Source organism: Lotus japonicus, chromosome 2 (genome assembly GCF_012489685.1).
Source record: "Lotus japonicus ecotype B-129 chromosome 2, LjGifu_v1.2".
NCBI classification, from domain to species: Eukaryota; Viridiplantae; Streptophyta; class Magnoliopsida; order Fabales; family Fabaceae; genus Lotus; species Lotus japonicus.
In genome coordinates this window covers 59,305,957-59,316,352 of record NC_080042.1, presented here as the reverse complement: position 1 = coordinate 59,316,352, position 10,396 = coordinate 59,305,957, and positions in this window count along the sequence as shown.

Below are 10,396 nucleotides of genomic sequence, written 5' to 3'. Positions count from 1 at the left end.
GTTGAGAATATGAGTTTAGAAGAACTCATCAGCATTTTGAAATGCCATGAGCTGAAGCGCTCAGAGATGCAAGATCTGAGGAAAAAGTCCATAGCCTTGAAATCTAAATCTGAAAAGGCTAAGGTTGAGAAGTCAAAAGCTCTTCAAGCTGAAGAAGAGGAATCTGAAGAAGCATCAGAAGATTCTGATGAAGATGAGCTGACTCTGATCTCCAAGAGACTCAATCGCATCTGGAAGCACAGGCAGAGCAAATACAAAGGCTCTGGAAAGGCAAAAGGAAAGTCTGAATCCTCAGGTCAGAAGAAGTCCTCACTTAAGGAAGTCACATGCTTTGAGTGGAAAGAATCAGGGCACTACAAAAGTGACTGTCCAAAATTAAAGAAGGACAAGAAGCCAAAGAAGCACTTCAAGACAAAGAAGAGTCTGATGGTGACATTTGATGAATCAGAGTCAGAGGATGTTGACTCTGATGGTGAAGTCCAAGGACTCATGGCTATTGTCAAAGACAAAGAAGCAGATTCAAAGGGAGTTGTTGACTCTGACTCAGAATCAGAAGGAAATCCTAACTCAGACGATGAAAATGAGGTATTCGCTTCTTTCTCTACCTCTGAACTGAAACATGCATTGTCTGATATTATGGATAAGTATAACTCCTTATTGTCTAAGCATAAGAAGCTGAAAAAGAACTTATCTGCTGTTTCCAAGACTCCTTCTGAACATGAGAAAATTATTTCTGATTTGAAAAATGATAATCATGCCTTGATCAATTCTAACTCTGTGCTTAAGAACCAGATTGCTAAGTTAGAAGAAATTGTTGCCTGTGATGCCTCTGATTGTAGAAATGAATCTAAGTATGAAAAGTCTTTTCAAAGATTCCTAGCTAAAAGCGTGGATAGAAGCTTAATGGCTTCAATGATCTATGGCGTAAGCAGAAATGGAATGCATGGCATTGGCTATTCTAAACCAATTAGAAATGAGCCCTCTGTGTCTAAAGCTAAATCCTTGTATGAATGCTTTGTTCCCTCTGGTACCATATTGCCTGATCCTGTACCTGCTAAAGTTGCTAAAAACCCTCTTAAAAAGGGATCCTTCTCTATGACTAAATATCATGCAAATATTCCTTTAAAATATCATGTTGAGACACCCAAAGTGATCAGAACCTCTGGGGTAACTAACAAGAGAGGACCCAGAAAGTGGGTACCTAAGGACAAGATTATCTATGTTGCAGATATCCTTGATAGCTCCATTGAAACACCAATCATGGTATCTGGACAGTGGATGCTCGCGTCACATGACGGGAGAAAGGCGTATGTTCCGAGAGCTGAAACTTAAGCCTGGAGGCGAAGTTGGCTTTGGAGGAAATGAAAAGGGTAAAATTGTTGGTACTGGTACTATTTGTGTAGATAGTAGTCAATGCATTGATAATGTGTTATTGGTAGATGGCTTAACACATAACTTATTGTCTATAAGTCAATTAGCTGACAAGGGTTATGATGTTATATTCAATCAAAAGTCCTGGCGGGCTGTAAGTCAAATCGATGGCTCTGTTCTGTTTAACAGCAAGAGGAAGAACAATATTTATAAGATCAGATTATCTGAGTTGGAGGCTCAGAATGTGAAGTGCCTTCTGTCTGTTAATGAAGAGCAGTGGGTATGGCATAGACGGTTAGGGCATGCCAGTATGAGAAAGATTTCTCAGCTGAGCAAGCTAAACCTTGTCAGGGGCTTACCCAATCTGAAGTTCGCTTCAGACGCTCTTTGTGAAGCATGTCAGAAAGGCAAATTCACAAAAGTCCCTTTCAAGGCAAAGAATGTTGTCTCAACCTCAAGGCCGTTAGAACTTCTGCATATCGACCTTTTTGGACCAGTGAAAACTGAGTCTATAGGTGGCAAGAGATATGGGATGGTTATCGTTGATGACTATAGCCGCTGGACATGGGTAAAGTTTCTAACCCGCAAGGATGAGTCTCATGTTGTGTTCTCTACCTTCATTGCTCAAGTGCAAAACGAGAAGGCTTGTAGGATTGTGCGTGTCAGAAGTGATCATGGTGGAGAGTTTGAGAATGACAAATTTGAGAGTCTGTTTGATTCCTATGGAATTGCACATGATTTCTCTTGTCCCAGAACTCCTCAACAAAATGGTGTTGTTGAGAGGAAGAACAGAACTCTTCAGGAGATGGCTAGAACCATGCTCCAAGAAACTGGCATGGCTAAGCACTTTTGGGCAGAGGCAGTAAATACAGCATGTTACATTCAGAACAGAATCTCTGTGAGACCAATTCTGAATAAGACTCCTTATGAATTGTGGAAGAACATAAAACCCAACATTTCTTATTTTCATCTTTTTGGCTGTGTTTGTTATGTTCTCAATACTAAGGATAGATTGCATAAATTTGATGCTAAGTCTTCTAAGTGTCTACTACTCGGTTACTCTGAGAGATCTAAAGGTTTTAGATTTTATAATACTGATGCTAAGACTATTGAAGAATCTATTCATGTTAGATTTGACGATAAGCTTGACTTTGACCAGTCAAAGCTAGTTGAAAAGTTTGCAGATTTAAGCATTAATGTTTCTGACAAAGGCAAAGCTCCAGAGGAAGTTGAGCCAGAGGAAGATGAACCAGAGGAAGAAGCTGGTCCCTCTAACTCACAAACTCTGAAGAAGAGCAGAATCACTGCAGCTCACCCTAAGGAATTGATTTTGGGCAACAAAGACGAACCAGTCAGAACCAGATCTGCCTTCAGACCCTCTGAAGAGACCTTGCTCAGTCTGAAAGGATTGGTGTCCTTAATTGAACCCAAGTCCATAGATGAAGCTCTTCAGGACAAGGATTGGATTCTGGCCATGGAAGAAGAATTGAATCAATTCTCCAAGAACGATGTTTGGAGCTTAGTGAAGAAGCCTGAGAGTGTCCATGTTATTGGAACGAAATGGGTATTCATAAACAAGCTAAATGAGAAAGGAGATGTAGTCAGAAACAAGGCAAGGCTAGTTGCTCAAGGCTACAGCCAGCAGGAAGGAATAGACTACACTGAAACATTTGCTCCAGTAGCAAGACTGGAGGCAATCAGACTGTTGATCTCTTTCTCAGTAAATCACAACATAGTTCTACATCAGATGGACGTGAAGAGTGCCTTCCTAAATGGTTATATCTCAGAGGAAGTCTATGTTCATCAACCCCCAGGTTTTGAAGATGAGAAGAAACCAGACCATGTGTTCAAATTGAAGAAATCACTCTATGGTCTGAAGCAAGCTCCCAGAGCATGGTATGAGAGACTCAGCTCATTCCTTCTGAAGAATGAGTTTGTAAGGGGTAAAGTAGATACAACTCTTTTCTGCAAGACTTATAAAGATGATATCTTAATTGTGCAAATTTATGTTGATGATATTATATTTGGTTCTGCTAATCAATCTCTATGCAAAGAATTTTCTGAGATGATGCAGGCTGAATTTGAGATGAGTATGATGGGAGAATTAAAGTACTTTATGGGAATACAAGTTGATCAGACACTAGAAGGAACATATATCCATCAGAGCAAGTACACTAAAGAACTTCTGAAGAAGTTCAATATGCTGGAATCTACAGTGGCCAAGACTCCAATGCATCCTACATGCATTCTGGAGAAAGAAGATAAAAGTGGTAAAGTATGTCAGAAGCTCTATCGTGGCATGATAGGTTCACTTCTATACTTAACTGCATCTAGGCCAGACATATTATTTAGTGTTCATTTATGTGCTCGGTTCCAATCAGATCCAAGGGAAACCCACTTAACTGCTGTTAAGAGGATCCTAAGGTATTTGAAAGGCACCACTAACCTTGGCTTGATGTATAAGAAAACATCAGAATATAAGCTTTCAGGTTATTGTGATGCTGATTATGCTGGAGATAGAATAGAGAGAAAAAGTACTTCTGGAAATTGTCAATTTCTGGGAAGCAATCTAGTCTCATGGGCAAGCAAGAGGCAATCAACCATTGCACTATCAACTGCAGAGGCAGAATATATCTCAGCAGCAATATGCAGCACTCAGATGCTCTGGATGAAACATCAGCTGGAGGATTATCAGATCCTTGAGAGCAATATCCCAATCTATTGTGATAACACTGCTGCAATTTCATTGAGTAAGAATCCTATCTTGCATTCAAGGGCAAAGCTTATTGAGGTAAAGTATCACTTTATTAGAGATTATGTACAGAAGGGCGTACTTCTTCTGAAGTTTGTTGATACTGACCATTAATGGGCAGATATCTTTACAAAACCCTTAGCAGAGGATAGATTTAATTTTATTCTGAAAAATCTAAACATGGATTTTTGTCCAGAGTGATGATGGATCAGAACCTCTGACTATGATACTTCTTGATCAGAAGATGTATAGTCCAGAAGGTAACTCAATCAGAGTGTTTGTACCCATTGGTACTGACTCTGAAGCTGAGACAGCAACACGTGTATCAGTATTTCTGATGCATAGTTCCTTGTGCCCGTGTGACAGTCTGTTATGATTGCGTGTAGATGTGCTTCTCTCCTATGTGTGATGTGTGTATTTACTGTTACTATCTATCTTTAATTTTCAACCGTTGATTTTAAATTGCTTTTTGAATCAACAACGGTTATTTGTCAAAACCCACTATACACACACGATTTCTTTCACTTCCGGTTTTTACTCTCTCTCTCTCTCTGCTATTTCAAAACCGCTTATCCTCGTTTTCTCTCTCGATCTCTTTTCATCTTTCAACCTTCATCTTCTACCTAAACCTTCAACCGCTTCAAAAATGGTGAGTCAAACCAAAAGAGCTACTGCAGATGCAACCCAGTTCCCTCATATGGTAGTTGGTCTAGCAACAGGTCAAAGGGAACCTGAGAATCCGTCTCAAGATCTAGGTCAAGCTCAAGAGCAGATTATTCCGATTGCAGAACGGGGCTGTGCCGTTCACTGCGTATATGCTCCTGAGGAACTTAAAGTCCTGGCAGAATGGAGATTCGACCTCGACAACTGCCTACAAATGGGTATGATCTTCGTTCTGAAGTCCAAGTTCAAGGTTGGGGAAATTACTTCAACAGACTTCGAGGACCGGTGTATGATAAACTGATCAAGGAATTCTGGAAGCACGCCGACTGCGATGATACTCAGGTGGTATCTCACATTCTTGGAAGAAAGATCATCATCTTAGAGAAGTCTTTCGTGAATTTGCTGGGTGCAGACACTGCTTTTGGGTATCGTTTCCAATTCACGGAATCGAAGCTGAAACCCAAGACGAAGGATGAGACTAACAAGGCCCTGTACACCAATTACAAACCGGGCAAGACGAATTACAAGGTAATGGACCTTCATCCCAAGCTCAGGATCTGGCACAAGATCTTGCTCCACTGCATAAACCAGAGACCAAAGGGCAGTTCCCCAGACTACATCAACTTCAACCAGAAGGCGATGTTGTTCTTCATCCAAGACCAGAAGAAGATCTGCCTTCCCTACTTCCTGTTCTCCTACTTGAAGGAATGTATCCGGAAGTCTCGTACCACTGCCTCCATCAAGTCAGCGATCAAGTATATTCCCTTCGGGAGACTTTTGTCTGATCTCTTCATTGAGAGTGGCCTCATTCAAGATCTGATAAATGCTGGATGCACAGAGGATCTGACCACCATTGTCAGTGATGTCTTCACGGCAAATTCTCTAAAGAAGATGGGCCTAATCAAGAAGAAGATTGCTCCTACCCATGAAGACACATCTTCTGAGATCAGAAGTAGAAGGATGCCTCTGAATGACTACCCTCTGTGGACACAGGCAGACAATCCTGACGCCATTAGGTGCTATGTTGAAGACCTAAGGGCTCAAGGATTCGAAATTGATCTCGATGACTTCTTCAGCAGACTGCCGCCAGCTCCAGAGTTTCCTTCTCCTCCCAAGAAGAAAGTTCAGAGGAAGATGATCCTAGAAGAATCTTCTGAGGAATCAGATGTCCCTCTGATAAAAAAGAAGAAGGCTGGTCAATCCAAGAGAAAGCAAGATGAAACTAGCAAGCCTGATGATGGTGATGATGGTGATAATGAGGATGGTCCTCCTCAGAAGAAGAAGAAGCAGGTTAGAATTGTGGTGAAGCCTACTCGGGTGGAACCAACTGCTGCAGTGATCAGAAGGACTGAACCTCCTGCCAGAGTGACAAGATCATCAGCACATTCAAGTAAGTCTGCAATTACTTCTGATGATGATTTGAATTTATTTGATGCACTCCCCATATCTGCCATGCTCAAACACTCTTCAAATCTCCTCACTCCTATTCCTGAATCCCAACCAGCTGCACAAACCACCTCTCCATCACATTCCCCAAGGTCTTCATTTTTTCAACCTTCTCCTACTAAAGCACCTCTCTGGAATTTGCTCCAGAACCAACCCTCTAGGTCAGAAGAACCAACCTCTCCCATTACCATCCCGTACAACCCATTAACTTCGGAACCCATCATTCTTGAACAACCAGAGCCTACCCAAACAGAACCTAGACCCAGAACCTCTGATCACTCTGTCCCAAGAGCATCAGAACGTCGGGCTCTCAGACCCACGGATACAGACTCTTCCACAGCCCTTACACCTGTATCCTTGTCCAGAAAAGAAAAGAAAAGGTGTCTAATTTAGAAGAGTATTATCTCACTTGTCCAAGCCCTAGGAGATATCCTGGCCCTAGACCTGAACGTATAGTTGACCCAAATGAACCTATCTTGGCCAATCCTTTACATGAGGCAGACCCTTTGGCTCAACAAGCGCACCCTGCCCCAGACCAACAACAGCCTATTCAACCAGAACCTGAACCAGAACAATCTGTGTCTAACCAATCCTCGGTTAGATCACCCCATCCTCTAGTTGAAACTTCAGAACCTCACCTTGGAACCTCTGAACCCAATGCTCAAATGCTTAACATTGGCTCTCCACAAGGTGCCTCTGAAGCTCACAGCAGCAATCACCTAGCCTCTCCTGAAACCAACCTCTCCATAATTCCTTACACTCACCTCCGACCCACATCTCTCTCTAAGTGCATCAATATTTTCTATCATGAAGCCTCTTTGATGCTACGCAATGTGCACGGTCAGACTGACCTAAGTGAGAATGCTGAACGTGTGGCTGATGAGTGGAACAATCTGGGCACTTGGCTAGTGGCTCAAGTTCCAATTATGATGCAGCTCCTGCATGCAGAGGGAAGTCAGAGGATTGAGGCTGCAAAGCAAAGGTTTGCTAGAAGGGTGGCTCTTCATGAACAAGAACAGAGACATAAGCTTCTTGAAGCTATTGAAGAAGCTCAGAGAAAGAAAGAACAAGCAGAAGAAGCTGCACGTCAAGCAGCAACTCAAGCTGAACAAGCCAGATTAGAGGCAGAACGAATTGAAGCTGAGGCTGAAGCTCTTAGATGCCAAGCACTTGCACCAGTAGTGTTTACTTCTGCTGCTTCTGCTTCCATTCCAGCTCCTCAATCTGCTCAGAATGTTCCTTCCGGTTCTACTCAGTTAAGCTCGTCCAGACTCGACATCATGGAACAGCGTCTTGACACTCATGAATCCATGCTAATTGAAATGAAGCACATGATGATGGAACTTCTGCGTCGAACTGATAAACCCTAGTTTTAGGATCTCTTCGCTTTTCTTTTTCTTTAACGTTGTTTTATTTTTGTTAACTTCTATTCGTTTGTGATTATCTATGCATATCTATATATATTTTTGTCACATGTGTTTGCAAAAATCTTTTTATTCATACTCTCTTTATGTTTACATCATACATTCTTTCCATAGAATCTAGAATGGAGAATCCTTCCTCATTCTTCTGCACTCCTGGCGCTGCTCTGACCTATCCTTCTCTAGACGCTCCAGTGCATGCTGGATGTTGTTGAGCCTGTCCTTTAGCTCATCCCTCTCCAGAATCTCTTCTGCAGTCTTGAGCTTCTCTTCCAAACTCTCTTTTTCTTCCAGCAGCTTGAGTTCAAGCCGGCTGAGTTCTTGCACCTCCTCCACGAAGGCAAGAAATTCCCTCAAGTCTCTCTTCAACTCTGGACGCAGGTCCTCCTCCAGCAGTGTCCGTGTTAGCTCCGAGATGGTCGTTGTACCCTCTGGATGCCTGATGTTAAGGAACAAGTCCTCCTCGAAGGCCTTCTTCCTCAGCTCTCCTAGTGCTACGATGTATGATGCCATTTTTCTTCTGAAACTTAGTCGAGGTGTGATGCTTACCTTTCTCTCCATCGCATTATATAGGGTTCACTTTCTCTCTGAAAGTTAATGCTCCTACAGTTTCTCGAGATTAAATTCTTGGTAACTGACCCTTCTCTTTACTCCCTTGACCGGTGGTAAACGTTCTTCTCTTGCATTAACTCTTCTATTCATTTCGCCTAACTCTGATTCTTGCATCGTTTTCATTTTCTTTAAACTTAGACCTTCTCTAAGGGGGAGTACCCTGTACTTCAAACTAAGTTTTTCACACCCCAAGCTTTTTGCTTATGCCAAAAAGGGGGAGTAAACCCAGTTTTTGATGTGTAAGATGTGTTAGTGTGATTTATTTTTTCTCTTTTGGAGAATTTAAGAGTTCCACCTTCATGACCATAGATGTGTCACTAGGCAAATACAAGGAATACATTTCACTTCTTCTGAAGTGATTCCAAGTTGACTCTGATACCCAAGACTCTGATACCTTGTCCGTGACTCTGATTACTTATTCGCTCTGATTACTCGATTTTCATCTATGTCATAAGTTTTTCACTCTGAACTCTTATATCATTTAGCTCAGAATCTAGACCTTACTAATGTTTTCATCAAGTATTAGATTCAGGGGGAGCTAAGCTCAGAATCAAGCAGTGACTTGAATTCAGAATGAGCAAGATAAACTATTCACATCAGGATAAGTCTTATTCTATATCTCTAAACTCTGAGTGAATTTAGTTTAATGTTTAAGAATTGTTCATCAAAAATCTTAGTTTTGTCATCATCAAAAAGGGGGAGATTGTAAGATCAAGTTTTGATCTAGTAGTACAACTCTATGTTTTGACGATTACATGTTAACCTTTTTGATATGAACAATTGTGGTACTCTAACGTGTTTCTCTGAGTGTGCTATTTGCAGGCTCTGACCTCAACTCAATCTCACACAAATCAGAAGCACTGTGTATAAAGAGCGACCCAAGCAACGCTTTCGCATTCACCATGTTCAGTATGAACAGTGGAAAAGCTTCAGAAGTTCTGAAGTTATACAAACTCTGATGTGGACTCAGTCACTAGAAGTTCTGAAGATCCAGAAAGTCTGATAACCAAGAAACACTGAAGGCTCAGATATTCTGATGGTGTAGAAGACTCTGAAGATCTAGAAGCTGATTAGTGAAATTCTGTTGTCCAGAAGCTAGATACTCTGAAGGCCATGTTCTTCCCTCTGAGTTCAGAATCAGAAGAAACATTGATCAGAGGATCTGGGCTTTCCCTCTGACTCTGATCAACCGGCTTCACAAGTTCCAATATGAAGCATTCCCCTGATCAGAAGTCTCCTAGGTTTAAAGGTCAAGTCGTTATCCAAGTACAAAAGCAACTGTACCTTCCTGACGACCTACCTAACAGTCTCAGACACAGCAGAAGCTGGATTTTCCAGAACTGCCCTCCAACGGTAGCATTTCCCATGCAACGCTCAACCCTAATCCTTGGAGTATATAAAGAGGCTGAAGACTGAAAGAAACGGCTAGAAGCATTCACATACGCGCAAGACAAACTTAAATTCTTCTAAGCTTTCTTTCATCTGAAATTCATTGAGTTTACTATTAGCTTTTTAGAAGCAAATCTCTTGTAAACAATTTTTTGATAAACAGTTTGTTTAGTTCATTTAGGAGATCAAGGCTGATCGGATCCTAGAGAAGACTAAGAGAGTGAATCTTAGTGTGAGCTAAGTCAGTGTAATTGTTAGTCACTTGTAGGTTTCAAGTGCAGTTGTAACTCTTACCTGATTAGTGGATTGCCTTCATTCTAAGAAGGAAGAAATCACCTTAACGGGTGGACTGGAGTAGCTTGAGTGATTTATCAAGTGAACCAGGATAAAATCCTTGTGTGCTTTTCTATCTCTTATCTTTAGCACTTAAGTTCTCGAAAGATTTGTCAAAATCTTTAAGGTGGAAGTTTTATACTGAAAACGTTATTCAAACCCCCCCTTTCTACCGTTTTTCATACCTTCAAACCTTCTGAAGAATATTGGTCCCATATGAGTACTCTTAAGCTATTTTGAAGATACTTGATTTTTTTTGAAAATTTACAGTTTTTAACAATGAGTGTTCTGAGATTTTTCATGTTCTTGAAAGTCTTTGCTTCATATTCTGCAACTTCTCCAAATTCAGGAATATTAAGGTATATAATTTCAGTTTCACTTGATCCCTGTTAACACGATAAAGCACAAA